Genomic DNA, 15510 nt, shown 5'->3' on the forward strand with positions numbered 1-15510 from the left:
AGTATCACACAAAGCCTGGAGATGCAAAACAAATAGAGAAGGAGCTGTGATGTATAAGAGGACCATACTGCCTCGAAGGGTGTCAGCTCATTCCTCAGTGTGTGAACTTGACTGTGCAAAAACCTCGATGAGCTCAGGTGTGGCGCCAGCAACACAGCAAGATCCCCTGTGAAACTGTCCCAAGATGTTCTCCTAATGCTATATTAGTCTGAAACAGCTACAGAGTGAGCTCCCCTCTCCTAAGTCATATACCAACCCTTCAGCCAGCAGTGCCAGATGGCTTTTCCATGATGATGCAAGTTCAAGACAAGCCATCAGACTCAGCCAGCTTTTGATACATTGACTACAGACAAGATTCTAAAGTCGTTCAGATAAATGTCAATGCACACAGTAGCTGTTGCAAAGGGAAAACCCTTTCTTCTGTGTAATTCCTCCACCTGGTGGCCAGGTCAGGGATTTGGCTAGTCCAGGTGTTGGACACAGGGCTGACCACTTCCCAGCTCATCATGCCCTTCCTGCTTAAGGTGCTATTTAGGCTGAGCTACCAGGTGAAGCTCAAACTCAGAGGGGCCCCAACCTTTTGCTTTCTGAAACTGGACAGGTAGCCCATATTTGATCAAGCATGTACTTTCCTGGTAAAGAGTATCATGATTTTCCAGAAATTCTTTACCTTTTGTTTTCCCTCCTCAACTCTGAAAATAATAACTTTCTTCAAAAGTGAAATCATTTGCAGAAAGGGACCAGTTGTGAAAAATATCACATTTCAATTTTAAAGAAAATCTATCATGGTTTGAAATTGTCAAAATACCCTGTTTTGACATTTGGAAATGAAAATAAAAGAAACTTTAAAAGGTCACTATCAAAACAAAGTGATTCCAAATTTATAACTGGTTTATTAACTCAATTTATTTGAAAGAGTTCTTGCTGCTTCCTTCCCCCCTCCCATCCCCCAGTTATCCTCTTTATTTTTGCTTTTTCTTTTTTCTTTTCTATCCTCCTTATTTGTCAGCTATTTGGTACTGGAACATCTGTAAGGTAGTGAGATATTTAGAGATCCTGTAGAATCTTGAAATACACCAGGATGAATTATTTCTTTCGTAACTAATAAAAGCAAGAAGCTTCCTGAAAGTACTTGCAAAACAGAAGACCTCTTTCCACCTGGCACTCATCTGTATACTCCATCACACTGTTTTATGGTCCTCTCGAGTTAAAAGACATGCAATTATCACTACTGCTTTTTATTTTATAAATTCATACATGCATTAGAGGTGCATTTCTCTCTGTCTCACTATTTTTTTTCCTTGGTCTGTACCTTTTTAGTATGTTCTCTATTGCTTACTGCTTTTCTCAATATATTCTTTGCAGTGAGGATATATTGAACCTGTCAAGTTTATTTAAAGAACAGTTAAACAGGGGAAAAATCAGGAGTATGTTGCCTAGACAGGGATGGTAAGGTATTCAAGACAAGGCCTTGCTCCACTTAGCAGACTACAAATCCTCCAGATGTCGAGGGAAGCACAGAAAAGCAGATGATAAATGGCAAGTGAGAAACTGTACATTGATAAATGAGACTGCAAAGAAAGAATATATCTCCATCAAATCCTTCATTGTTGCCTGCAACCCAGTTGAATTGCAGAGTGCTATTTTTATAATCAAACCTGCCAGTAATCAGTCAATAGGAGGCATGGTCCTACATGTGTATGAGCCTAGAAAGTGAAAGGAAATTGTACCAGAGAGCAGAGAAAATAATCAGGTTGTTCCTGCCCCTAAACAGATGCCCATGTTCCTCATCAACTGTGGACTCAGTGTCCTATAGGGAAGGGACAGGAATGATGAACCCTGAGAGGAGAACAGTCAAGTAAAAGGTACTTAGCGAATTCTAATACAGCCACCAGTTTTCCTTAAAAATGTTATTGAAGAAATTAATCAAAGGCTTTTCTTCCTCTATAATTATACGATCTTTGTTATTACTTGGTGTGTGGTCCCTTGAAGGATGTGTTCATGCCATAGGTGGGCTAAAGACATGTCACAAGCACGTGGTAGTCTTGCAGCACCCCTTACTGAGCCTTCTCTATCAATTTGGTCCTCAGACACAACAACACTGAAGTGTTTAAGAGGAAGAGACAGTAAGCAGAGAGGTGACCATGAGATAATCTATCTTGCTTGGATTTTGTGTGGGTTCTTTAAAAGAAAGCCAATCTTTGGAGGTAAAAATCTTCAGAGAAACAGAGATTCAGGCTTTGGACTGCAGAGACGCTATAAATGCCCCCAGAGTACAGCCTGAACCCAGCTTAGTAACTCTGGTTTCTTATCCACGGATAGAAATCTGATCTCAGCTCACTGCCCTTACACAGTTGGTTTGAGTATAACTTTTTCTTTGACGAGTATGATTGTTGACAGCTCCTGCATTTTGATGTACCCCCTAAAATAGGCAGATCATGGAGTTGTAGAAGGACTTTGTAATGGTGCATCTTACATTCTTTGTAAGGGAAAGGTAATTTTTGTACAGGCACATTTATACCAATGTATTGTCACTTGTGTAGCTGAAGGGCTTCATTTATATGGGAGAGTTAAATCAGTTCAACCAGGATATATAGACAGCTTTATTCTGCTGTTTACACATCTTTCAGTCCACAATCACTCCAAACTGAATCCATCCAACACAGAGGCTCCTGGGCCCTGCTAATAACTGGACAGGAATCACATGAGAATCTCAGGTGCTGTAGGACTGAGGCAATAATATTGGTGAACATAAACCACAAATCCAAAGTCAGTGGAAAGACTTCAATGAGCTCCATTGTAATTTCTGTACAGCAGGATAGGCATCAAAAAGTAGAAAAAATAGACATCTCTTTCCATCCACACATGTTTGCAAGTCATATAAATATTTATATATAGATGTATGAGACAGGCTTCATAATAGGACACCTTGAGTTCTTAAAAATTGAATGATATGGTTTCTTGCTTGTAATACAGCTACTGAAAGAACCTCAACTTGCTGTACAGAATATGCTTCCCTACTTTTACAATTTAATTTTAAATACTTTCAGGAAGTTTAAACTCACATATAATATGCAAATTATCCACATTCTGAAACATCACAATGATTTACATTGTAATTGTTCCATTACTGATGATAATGGAAGTTGCATGTCCAAGAGTACTTATTAGGTAGGAACTCTGGAAAATAGGCTGACATTGCTTTGCTTTTGCAACAGTTATTACAATGTGAATGGAAGAATCATAACACACCAGCCATATTGCAAGATATTGAAAATCATCCTGGAGAGAGTCTTATTTCTCAGAGCTATATCGTAAAGAAAAACCCCACCAAAATAACAAAAAAACCCACACCATCTATTCCAGACTTGATGAATATAGCTAAAAATACAGTAGTAAATATTAAAATACTAGTGATATAGTTTATGCCATGAAAATTCATACTTAATATCAGCGAAGTTATGAAAAATAGTGAGGGGGGAAAACTTGCATATTATCTATGTCTAATTAGTTCTGACAGTGCTGCCTACATTAATCTGTGACAAAATGATTCATGGAATAGAATTTTTTTTGCTTTCTCTCTTTACCCTTTTTTCCATAATTTTGCTCCTCCCACCCTTACTCTTAGTGAATATAACACTGCTCAATAACTTTAAAGATGGACCAAAATAGGCCATCTATTTGGCACCCATTATGGGTATAGAATCTCCAATCAAGACATAAATTAAAAATGAGATCATAAGAAACAGCAAAGATACACATTTGATTTATAAAATTGTTAAAAGAGATTGAAGGGAAAGATTTTAAATTAAGTATCAGCAGTATGTATACTCAAGGAAAAGTAGAAGCAAAGATACAATAGCCCAAAATCACTTGTTTTAATTTGCTATGTTTGATGCTAAATATAATATTTAAGATATGGAAAATTAATAGCTTTTTTATTATGTTTACCTGAGATTTGTAGACATGGCATTTCTATTTCAGCGTCAGGTAAAAATAAGTAAAGCTTAGATATCTTTGTTTCTGTCTCCAGGTACAATGGCATAAAAAGTTTGACCTTTGGATGACGATCATGAAAACACTCTGAATGGTACTCTAATATTGATTTCATTTTAGCCTCAGACAATTCCTTTGACTTCTGTGTGTCTGAAAGATTCATAGTGAATGTTTATATGTGAGGTGAAGAGGTTATTTCCATAAAATTGTGGAACAGGATAATTTAGGTTGGGAAAGACCCTTAAGATCATTGAATCCAACCATTAACTGAACACTTGCATGTCCACCACTAAACCAAGTCCCTAAAAGTACATGTCTCTCAAATACCTCCAAAGGTGATGGCTCTACCACTGTCCTGAACATCCTGTTCCAGAGCTTGACAAATTTTCTGTGAAGAATCTTTCCCTAATATCCAACCTTAATCTTCCCTGGTGCAACTTGAGGCCATTTCTTCTCATCCTATCAGTCATTGATTAAAGAGGCCAACCTCAATTCAGCCTCATTCAGGCAGTTGTAGAAAGTAATGAGGCATCCCCTAAGCCTCCTTTACTTCAGGCTAAACACCTCCAGCTCCTTCAGCTGCTTCTCATCATACTTGTGCTCCAGACCTTTCCCCAGCTCCATTGCCTTTCTTTGGACACACTCCAGCACCTTAAATTCCTTCTTGTAGTGAGGGGCCCAAAACTGAATACAGGATTCCAGGAGTGGCCTCACCAGTGCCCAATACAGGGGACAATCACTGCGCTGGTCCTGCTGGCCACAAAATTTCTGATACTGGCCAGGATGCCACTGGACTTCTTGGCCACCTGGACACTTTGCTGATTCATGTTCAGCTGCTGTTCACTAGCAACCCAGGTTCCTTTCTGCCAGGCATCTTTCCAACCTCTCTTTCCCCAGCCTGTAGAACTGCAGGGGCTCATTGTGACCCAAGGGCAGGATCTGGCACTTGGCCTTATGGAACCTCATACAATTGGCCTCAGCCATTCTATCCAGCCTGCCCAAATCCCTCTTCAGAGCCTTCCTGTTCTCCAGAAGACCAACACTCCCATCTAACTTGGTATCACCTGCAAACATATTAAGGGTGTACTTGATCCCTCATCCAGGTCACCTATGAAGAAATAAATGAGGCAGGCCTAAATGCTGAGCCCTGGAGAACACCACTTGAGATAAGCCACCAACAGGAATTAACTCCATTTATCATTTAAAAAGGTGTATATATAAAATGTATAAAACTGTAGCCAGGGAGACTATAATCACACACTAACAATTCTGGTCAGACCTCTGTAACTCAGCTAATAAGGCTTAAATGTTATGAAGACTTTTTTCAGGATTAATTTTTGACCAGGAACATATCCTGACTTCTCTCACTGTTTGATTAAAGGTCCTGCTCACAGAAGAGGAAAGCAACTTTCTCAATTTATGATGTAGGAAAGGATTTGCCTGGGATATTTGTGCTCTGAATATGTAACATCATTCTATGTATTTTCATTTCTTTATAAATTAACAATGGACTTTGCTGGGCTCTTTCTTCTGTATGGTAACATTGGGCATTTTCTTCTGTCACTCTTGTTTCTCTTTCTTTTGTAGAGTGCGGTCCCCATAGGATATGATCCTCAACAGCAAATCTGAATTGAGGAAAGGAAGCAAAGATGATTTCCCATAGAATTTGCAAGAATGCAGACTTTTTTTTTTTAAATGTCCATGTGCTCACAAAATCTTTTATTTATTTTTGCCTTAGGTAGTGATAATTCATTACAAATGTATGGGATGATAAGAGGAATTAGTTTGAAAGGAAGAGGCCTCTCAGAGTCACTCCTGCCTCTTGCTGCATTTGTTTGTGTTTATGTAAGCAAAAAAATGGCATGCATTATCTTTTTATGAGCCTTGCGATTTATTCTGTTTTGTTGTCAGACCTTTGGGAATGCATTCTATAAACTTTATTGAGACAAGATATCTAGAGGCGTTTGCATATTTGTGAGCTCAGCATAATATTACTTTTTAATGCACTTTTGACTTTGCATGGAGAAAATGGAGTAAGAAAATGTAAAACAAATATATTTCAGGTGGCTTCAGATTTATTACCTGCTTTTTGTTTCCCTGGGTTAAAAGCAAGTAAAGATTCAATCATTTAAATTCAATAAACACTGAGATCTACTAGCTTAATTTCTGACTCTTTCCGTGGCTAAAAATTAAAATTACTTGTCAAGGTCTGAATTTAAAAATCTGTTAAGGATAGATCTATGCTAACTGAAAGATGTATTTAAATGTATTCTGGTATGGTTCTTGAATTGGGTTTTATGACGTGTCTGCTTGCAGTAGAATGACTCACACAGATTTTGGTGTGGTTTTAATTCTCTACGTTGTTCCTGATATTGCCCCAAATTGGCATAAGCACGTGTGCAGTACTGTGCTCAGCTGTGCAGAGATATTCACACTCTGATGCAAGTCTAGCAGTAGACCTATGAAGGTAGACCAAGGCTTGAGAATGTATGATGTATAAGCAATCAGACACTGAAAGAATTGCTTTTGGACAGCCTTGAAAAGAGAAATTAAAATGAAATCTTATTGTGGTCTTCAGCTACCTAATGGAAGGGTTTAGAGAAGAAATATGTGGGACCTTCTCAGAAGCATGCAGAAGAAAAGGGGGTGATGCAGAAAGGAAAACCTTTTCACTGGGAAGGTAGACAAACACTGGAAAAGGTACCCAAAGAAGTCTGTCATGTTCCCTTAACTGACAGAAATTTAAATGTATTTTTTAAACAGAACTTAAATGATCTGTACACCTTTTATTTTAGACACTTTATTTACATTAGTGGTTTGTCACTGTTAGAAGAACAGGTTTAGGTTTTTTTTTTTTTTTTTTAATTTCCATTCTTTGCATTTCTGTCTGTGCTGACATCTCAGAACTCTCCAACGATGTCAGGGGTTCAAATATGAGAAGAATTTGCCATTTCTGGTTCATTTTAAGAGAAAATATTGGGATACCATGGTGAAGTTAAAGTCCCACTGGCTCCCATCTTTCTTTTTCTCTTCAGCTAATTTCTTTGTTATGATTTGTACCTTTTTTTACCCAAACTGTCCATTAATAAATTAGAATTTATGAGCACTCTTAAAGAAAATATTTACACATCGTCTTAAAGACAATATTTATGGAAAACCTACTTATACCATATAGAAGCACTTCTGATATAATCTGGAAAATGAAACTCCCTTTGGAAAGGTTTCTGATTTGTTATATTTTCCTTCCCTGATAAATCACTTGATTTTGAAATAACATCCTCACTGACAGCTTGGGTAAGTGACACAAAGCATCCTCTCTTCCTCATGGTGTAGAGGTTCCTCTGAAAAATTTCTGTCCCTCTGAACAGAAATAAAAAGAATGTTTCCTTTTTTTGTGTTCTAAAAGAACATAGTGATTTTCACACACTCCCTCTCAAGCAAAGAAGGGATATATTTGACTGCACTGGCATCCTTCTCTTTCCTACCCCATCTTTTTATAAAGATAGGTGTTAGTTGTGATTTTTGACCATGCTGTGGCACATGAGGTGCACCTGTTGCAATCTTATTGCATTATGCACATAGAGAAAATAAGAAAAGAAAAAAAAAAAAAAGCAAAGGAGCAGTTTCTCCACTTAGGCACTAAGTCAGCAGTGCATACATCATCATTATTCAAGAAAACATGCCATGAACATGCAACGTGCTGATGGATGTGCTTAGGTGTTATGTTGAATTAGGGACTTAATGGTGAAAGACGAGCAGTAGAGCTGAACAGTTCATATTTGGAGAGCCATGTCCCCATGGAACTCAGATGTTAATGACAATCATATGCTGCATCACAGTGAAAAAAATAAATATAAATAGAGTTTGAGGAAACTGCAATGTATGTTGTAACATTACAAATAATCACCGTCCTTAGAAGTGTTCAGACTTTGCTATGAATATTAAAATTTTTGAGTTTTGTTGAACGTAGAAACAATGTGAGTGAAGCAGTAACATGCTGGAGCTTGTTGCCAGGAGGAGATTGTGGAGACACAGAGTATCAAGAGGTTCAAAAAGGATTAGAGAAATTAGGCTGACAAATTAGATGAGACAAATTAGACGTTAAATGAGCAAAGTCAATACTACACTATTGAGTGACTGACAAAACAAATAAAAAAGCCATAGTCAAGAGGGACCTTGATGAACTGTAAGGTTGAATGAGCAGAAACTTTATGGAGTTTGGCAAGGAGAAGAGCAATGTCTTGCACATGAGCAGAATAAAGCCATTTATCATTATAGCTGTTAACTGACAGGCTGAAATAGTTCTGCTGAAAAGGACCTGGGCACAGTGGGTGGCCACTATATTTAGCAGGAGCCAGGAGCAGAATGACTGTGAAGAATGCATGGTCCATATTTGTATACCATATGAAGAGAAGTGCCAGGAGACTGAGAGTGGATGTTATTCTCACCAGTGAAGATAAAGTTACATCTAGAAGAGTGTTCAGTCTTGAACCTCTCAAATTCAAGAAGCATGTAACAAAACCAGAGGTAGGAGAGTGACAAATGTGATTAAGGCCCTAGAGTACAGAAAGTGGAGAAGTAGAGGAAGATGGGTATATTTAATATGACTAAGGTGAGTGAAAGAAGTCTAATGTCATCCTGGAATTGGTTCAAGAACGTTTACAAGGATTACAGAGTCCAATTCTTCTTATTAGTGGCAGATGCTAAATCAAAGTGGAATGGATACAAGGGGACTAAAAATTGAAAAGATCTTTCTCTCTGAGAGGATCACATAACACTGGAACAGGAGAAAGAAACTACATCCTTGGAGGTTTTCCACATCTTGTTAAACAATCACTGCTGACCTAATTCAGCTTTAGCAGCATTCATACTCTGAGCAGTTTTGCAAAATTCAGGGCTCCCTTCAATCCAGAGGTTTTGTGGGGTTGTTTGTTCATTTTGTGGGTAAGTTTTTAAGGTTTTTGTGCTTTGGTTTTAGGGTATTGCGGTTTTTTTTTCTGGGGGGGGAGGGGGTTGTGGTTTTTTTAATTATCTTTTTAGTGACATGGAGAACAGAAAGTTTTAAACAGACATAAAAGGGAAGATGGAGATATGTACACTCTAACATCCCTACTACAATAACTTTCAAAGAAGTCATCTCCATTCAAGGTTTAGACTTGCATATCCTCTCTAAACAGCCTTTTCTGCTGCTACTTTCAGAGAAGGAATAAGTATTGGAAACATTGGTAGGACATTTCTTGTGTTTTAAGAAGGCAACTACAAGATGGTGCATCTTTCTCTCTACACACCCTCTCTTCCAAGCATATTGCTGTCTTAAAAGTTATTCCTCTACTGTTTACATTGTCCTCTAACAAGTAAAGAAAATTAAATCTGTATTATTTGACCAAAGCAACGTTTAGCTCAGGTCTAACAACATGATATAGGAAAAGACATCATCATACCATGGACCTCTTCCTTGTCTATTTATGTATCCCCTTACAGTGTACTGATCCATTATAAGTAACAAAACATCAGTTTTTGGTGGAAAATAATAGCTTCACAAGAAAAGCAAGAAAGAAATTAATTTTCAAAGGACTACAAGGAAGTCAGAATATTGAGAACTAGTGAATTTATTGATAATACATCCAGAATACAACCAACTATACTATTTGAACAATTAGAAGCAAAAATATATGTGATGTGTTTTTGTTTTCTCTTTATAGCGAGTCCAGAATCAGTATGAATAGGAAAAGCTCATGGTTTAGAGTAGCTTTTTGATTTGACTTGTTTTAAGAAAAAGTAACATAGCTGGAAAAATTAAAGGTGTTCAGGCTTATAAATTTAAGACACTGTATCAACATTGTCAAATGACCATTCTTAGATTGTTCCAGATGCAACCTACAAGAGTAACTAGAAAAGAATGTAAAGATTTTCACTTTGACTCTAGATGTCACAGCAGCAGTCTTGGAAAACTCAGGAGTTTTTGCCATTGAGATGTTTACTGTATAACTTGGATTTTTAGCAGACAGCTTTGATTTTTTAGACACATAGTCTTTCTGTCCATTATTTTCCTTCCCTCTCTCCTTGAAGTATCTTCATGGCCCCTTCTTGCTCAGCTGGAGCTCCATGCAAAAGCCATCTATCAGCAAAAAAATTGGATGGAGATTTATCTACTGTTAACACAATAAAAGTAATTCCACTCCACAAATAAATCACCACTACAGTGGAGACACAGTGCACTTATCAAGCAATGCTAGCCCTGTACTGTGAGTGTGCAGCTATAATGCTACCATTGTGATTGCCTGGGGAATACAAATGCATTAACAACTAATAGGATTATTGACCTCATGTCACAGAAATGAAATAATTTCTGTTTTGAAATTCTGGTTTAATTGTCATAATTAAGAGTTCTTTCCCTCCTGCCTTCACTTTCACAGGGAGTAGATGTAGGTAATAAGAAAGACATGTACAAAAATTCTTCATAAGGCTGGATGGGTAAAGGTAAGAATATAGCAAGTTGGCAACCAATAAATGCACTATATTTTTTGAGATTTTTTGATGCACAGTGATTAGTTCATCAGTATATTTTTTTGCATGAGAAGGCAAGTTTAAGAAGTCCCCTTCTTTCTTTTTCTGGGTAATCTATTTGTCCTCACACCAGCACTCATTACCCTCCACTTTGGCACTGACGAAAATATCTGTAAATCCCACAAGGTAATGTGGGCCAGAGAAAAGATTCATGTAATGAAAGATATTATTTTTATACTTTTGAATTTCTTTTCAGCTTCACTCATATCAGTTTTATTTGCTAGATCTGTTTTAAAATGTTTAAAATAGTTATTTTTTTAAAAAGTGAAAATATAAAAATGTGCTTGTTTGTTTCTTCCTTGTCTGCTTAACCGAAATTCCTGATTATTTAACCTCATACAGCAGTATTGGCCCATCCTTTGTAACTGGGTTTTTCATTGGCAGAAAATAGCTGAGTCCTTTCAAGGAGTATGTTCAGCATTTCCCTGGAGAAACTGATTTCCCATAGTGTGGCTGGATGTACTCTTTCCTGAGTAACTGTTTGGTTGGCTGTTTGGATGGCTGGGCCCAGAGTGTAGTGGCGAATGGAGTAGATTCCAATTGCTGGCTGGTCTCAAGTGGCTCGGTGTTTGGGCAAGCCCTGTTTAACATCTTCATGGGTGACCTGGATGAGGGAACCAAGTACATCCTAAGACAGTTTGCTGACAACACCAATCTGGGCAGGAGTGTTGATCTGCTGAAATGTAGGAAGACCCTACAAAGTGATCTGGACAGGCTGGATTGATGGGAGAAGGCAAACTGTATGAGGTTCAACAAGGCCAAACACCATCTGGGTCACTACAACCCCAGGCAGTGACCATTCCCCCTTGTACTCCACACTGGTGAGGTGGCACCTTGAGTCGTATGTTCACTTTTGGGCCTCTCACATTGAGGTGCTGGAACATATCCAGGGAAGGCAACAGAATTGGGGAAATATCTGGACCACAAGACCGATGAGGAGCAGCTGAGGGAGCTGGAGGTGTTTAGCCTGGAGAAAAGGAGGCGCATGAGGCAACTCATTGCCTTCTACAACCGCCCAAAAGGAGGTTGTAGGGGTTTCAGTGTCTCCTGCCAGGTAAAAAGTTATAGGATGAGAGGAAATGGTCTCACAATTTGCCAGAGCCCAACTAGTTAGATATTAAGAAAAATTTCTTCACAGAAAGGGTTGTAAAGCATTGGAAAAGGCTGCCCAGAAAAAGGGTGGAGTAGTCACCATCTGTGGTAGTCAAAAAGCATGTGGCTATAGCACTTGAAGACCTGGTTTGTAAACATGGTAGTAGTGCTTAGCTGGGGGTTGGACTTAATGATCTAAAGGTCTTTTCCAACCTTAACAGTTCTATGATCTTCCAATGTGCCTATTTAGATTTTCTTGCAACCAGGTTCATAGCTGACTTCAGAAATTACTACTGTGTTATACAGAGACTGGCTTTGGCTTTAGGACCCCTGGAAAAGACTTGTTTTGTGGGTAGGCTTTTTAACTGCAGGAATGCTGTTCAATTCAATGCACCATAAAGAGCTGATACATTTGTTACCTTTTTTCTCCATGCAACTCAGAGATTTATATGGTCATAAAATTCCTGAATAGATCAGAAATTTCACAACCATGGATGGAAAGCAGATCTACAATGGTGTTCCCTTCTTCCTATTTCTTTGAAAGAAATTGGTGAGAGAAGGAGAATTTGCCCTTTTGAAATAAAAGGTCAAGAGAAGAGATAATGGGATGGAAAGAAGATCCTTTCCTCTATTTTGAAAATCACAGGATCATAGAATGATAACATTAGTCTAGAGTAGGCTCAGAATTAGCTTTTTCTTGAGATCACCTTCAATTTCAATCAGGAGATAAGTGCTATTTTATGATTACTGTCACACACTGATGGTTTTCATTACCCCAAAGATTTTTTAAGCCAAAAGTGTGCTGTTCAGATGCAGAAGTGTACCACTGAAGAAACCTAGAGCCCTGTTATGGGAATGATATGGACATAAAATCCTGTCCAACTAGAAATAACTAGATCATTTCTCAAACATTAAGAAGACAAAAACAGATATGCTTGTCAGTGGGATGACTGTGAGAGAAGAAATGAGAAAGATGTTTTTTCCTTCTTCGTTTATTTTAATGGTCTTGTTCATGTGGAACAGGTAATATACAACGTGGCAGAGGCAGCGCCTCTGCTGAGGATCCCAGAAATGGAGGCGAAGCCAATTCTGGAACGCGTTTGCCGCATGTCAAAGGTGATGAATGGGAGATGATTTATTAAGTCACCTGGGCTGTTCACTTCTGTGCCAGGGTTTGTTCCAACAGTGTTTCTGTGTGTTTAATGGATTAATGCAGTTCAATGAAGTTTATTCATGAAAGAGAATGTGGGCTCAGCATTTTCTTCCAAGTATGTGAAAAACACTGCTTAACAGAATTCTGATTTCATTTGCCAGGAACAGAACCCAAGAGGACAAATTCACTATCCTTTATATCATACCTTTCCTTTAGCAGAAGTGACAGAAATGAGATACTTAGTACAACTCTTGCTTGGTGTTGAAGTATGGAAAAATTCTTAACAATGCAAAAAGGGCCAACTTTAATCACAACTGTATGTCCCTGAGCAGCACATACGATACAATAAATACCTCTATAAGTTTCAGAAATGTATACTTTGCTTTTGGAGCAGTAAAGGTGGGAAAAAGCCAAACAAAATCTAAAACTAAAAATAAAGCTATTTTCTGTGTATGTGCTGACACAACAGTGTTTTTCAGGAAAAGTTCAGGAAAAGTTTATACCTTGCTGTGCTTTTCTTTCTTCACTGTAAAAGGCATCAAACAAAAAGCAAAAATCATGGACTTGAATGTTTGTCCTCAAAATGGAGGCTCTTGAGGGAATGATACTGATGACTGAAAGAGCTTTTCAAACGTTTTAAATTTAAAGGAGTTTTCTAAGAGTAATAAAATAATATGAAAGCTCAATCTCAGCCTATCTAGTTATTTTTGAAACACATAAAAATTTCAGGGGCTAATACACTGAACAGAAAACTGTTGGACGAAACATTCCAGATTATTACATAAAATTATCTATTGAAAAACCATCAGATAAGAACAAGTAGGAAAAATTTTAGCCCCCTAAAAAAAGAAATCCCCCTCTAATCTAATTTCATTAATACTTAATGAAAAAAAGAATTCTTCTTTCAGATTTTACAAGCCAAAGAGATTTCAATAAATCTTGATCAGTACAGTTTCAGGTGTGTGGTGTGAATAAATATGAAGGTTAGGTTTAGGATGCCTGTAAAATATGGGTTGTATTTCTAATTCTGGTTTTCACTGATTGATAATTATAAAACAATCAAGAAGATCATAAGGTGTTATTCCATAACTAGTAATTTCTGAAGTGTTGTATTGCTTTGCAAAGAATCTTGAGGTCAGAAAAAGGATGTAAAAAAAAATATAAATTTGTGATTCTTTGTCCTTTTTAAATCTTCCTGATCTTTCAAATCTTTCAAAACTTGTGAGTTTTTGGCAAGATGACATATCTGATCGTCAGGCCTCTTTGTTCATCAAGTGGGAATACCATTTTTTATATCCAGAGTGAAAATACAGTTATTTTTTCTTGTTCTATGGCATGTAGTACTCTTCTACAAGAACTACTTTATCTACCTTTGGTGTGCAAAGATCACTACAACTAAATCACAGAACAGAGTACATTCTCAGCAAGTATACTTCAAATTTATGTTAAGAAAGAGACATCTGACACCAAAGTGAGGTCGTTTACTGCAGAAAATCTTTATGTATTAGCAGCATTACTTATTCTAATTTTTATATATATATATATATATAACTGATATATATTGATATTCTAATTGATATATTGATATTACTTATAATATCCTTACTCCCATATAATTAAAACCAGAGTACATGTTATACACCTCTGTTAGGCATCAATCAAGTATACTTGTACAACACACAGCTTAATTCAGACAGACATCAAGTGTATAATTTTTCAAAGGATGAAGTTAATAAATAAATCTGGAAATCCAGAGGTGGAAGCAACAAATTGATGTCACAGCTATTAAGTTTAATCCAGCTTAGTTTTTTTTTTATTCTTGCCAGTGAGAACATCTACAATTTATCCCCCAAAGAACAGAGAGGAGCATGGGGAAATTAGAAGTGAATTTTGTTTCTTTCAGCAAGTAAAAATTAATGAACATGGGAGATGATAAATGTGGAAAGTTAATGGAGTTTCCTCTTTTAAAAAGGGTTTAAAATATTCCTTTATTATCTTGCATGGCATAGAACTTAGTTCAGCACACAGCCGAAACACTGTGCTGGGGAATGTCCTGGAACATTTGAGTTAGCACAAGAACAATTCTGTGACTCTTTTAACTTATTTTGCCCCATTTCCTTTTATTCAGTTTTTAATATTCTGCCCTTCTCCTCCAATATGTTGGAAAATATTCTGAGCAAGTAAAGGGATTACCAAGAAGATAGACAGATATCTTGATTTTCTCAAGGCTGCATACATGAAAATAAACTCCAGAAGCAGTTAATCCATCCTTCAGGCCAGTTGGATTTATGGCAATTGCATGGACTGTCAAATGAATGGGCAGTGCATGATACTCCTCAGTGTCTTGTACTGCAATGTGACAATAACCTCTGTTCTGAATAAAGAGTTTGGAAATCTTCAGAAAGAATCTAACAGTAAAAAGGGATTTATTTTTTTTTTTTTTTTTGATAATAAATCTTTTGAAGCAGGCTTTTGTTTCTGAGTATGCAGTGGCAGGAACAATCATCTAAATGTGTGGCCTTCCTTATTTTAAAAAGCAGCATTTCTGGAATGTTTTCTAGAGTTTGGAATATTGAAATAAGAGGAAAACTAAATAACATGCTCAGTTTCAGATAGTCATTTATAATGTAGCATAGAATAATATATTTTGTTCCATGTGTTGACATCTCTGACATATGGAGATTTCTTATTTATATACACAT

At 37.2% G+C, this 15510-nt stretch overlaps 2 long non-coding RNA genes across 3 annotated transcripts; one reads left to right on the top strand and one right to left on the bottom strand.

The window, feature by feature from the left end:
- Positions 1 to 952: 952 nt before the first annotated feature.
- LOC128803777 (uncharacterized) lies at positions 953 to 4643 on the bottom strand. Its single transcript, XR_008435831.1, has 3 exons — positions 4324 to 4643; positions 3952 to 4146; positions 953 to 1028 (listed from the first exon to the last, which is right to left on the bottom strand). It is a non-coding gene; the product is annotated as an uncharacterized LOC128803777 (long non-coding RNA).
- Positions 4644 to 4984: 341 nt separating this feature from the next.
- LOC128803784 (uncharacterized) lies at positions 4985 to 14679 on the top strand. 2 transcript variants are annotated; one of them, XR_008435833.1, is made up of 5 exons: positions 4985 to 5205; positions 6575 to 6696; positions 10413 to 10476; positions 12679 to 12771; positions 14635 to 14679. It is a non-coding gene; the product is annotated as an uncharacterized LOC128803784 (long non-coding RNA). The 2 variants fall into 2 exon arrangements; XR_008435832.1 differs by lacking the exon at positions 14635 to 14679 and having other exon boundaries at positions 12679 to 12899.
- Positions 14680 to 15510: the final 831 nt, after the last annotated feature.

The sequence above is a fragment of the Vidua macroura genome, chromosome 2, assembly GCF_024509145.1.
Source record: "Vidua macroura isolate BioBank_ID:100142 chromosome 2, ASM2450914v1, whole genome shotgun sequence".
NCBI lineage: Eukaryota > Metazoa > Chordata > Aves > Passeriformes > Viduidae > Vidua > Vidua macroura.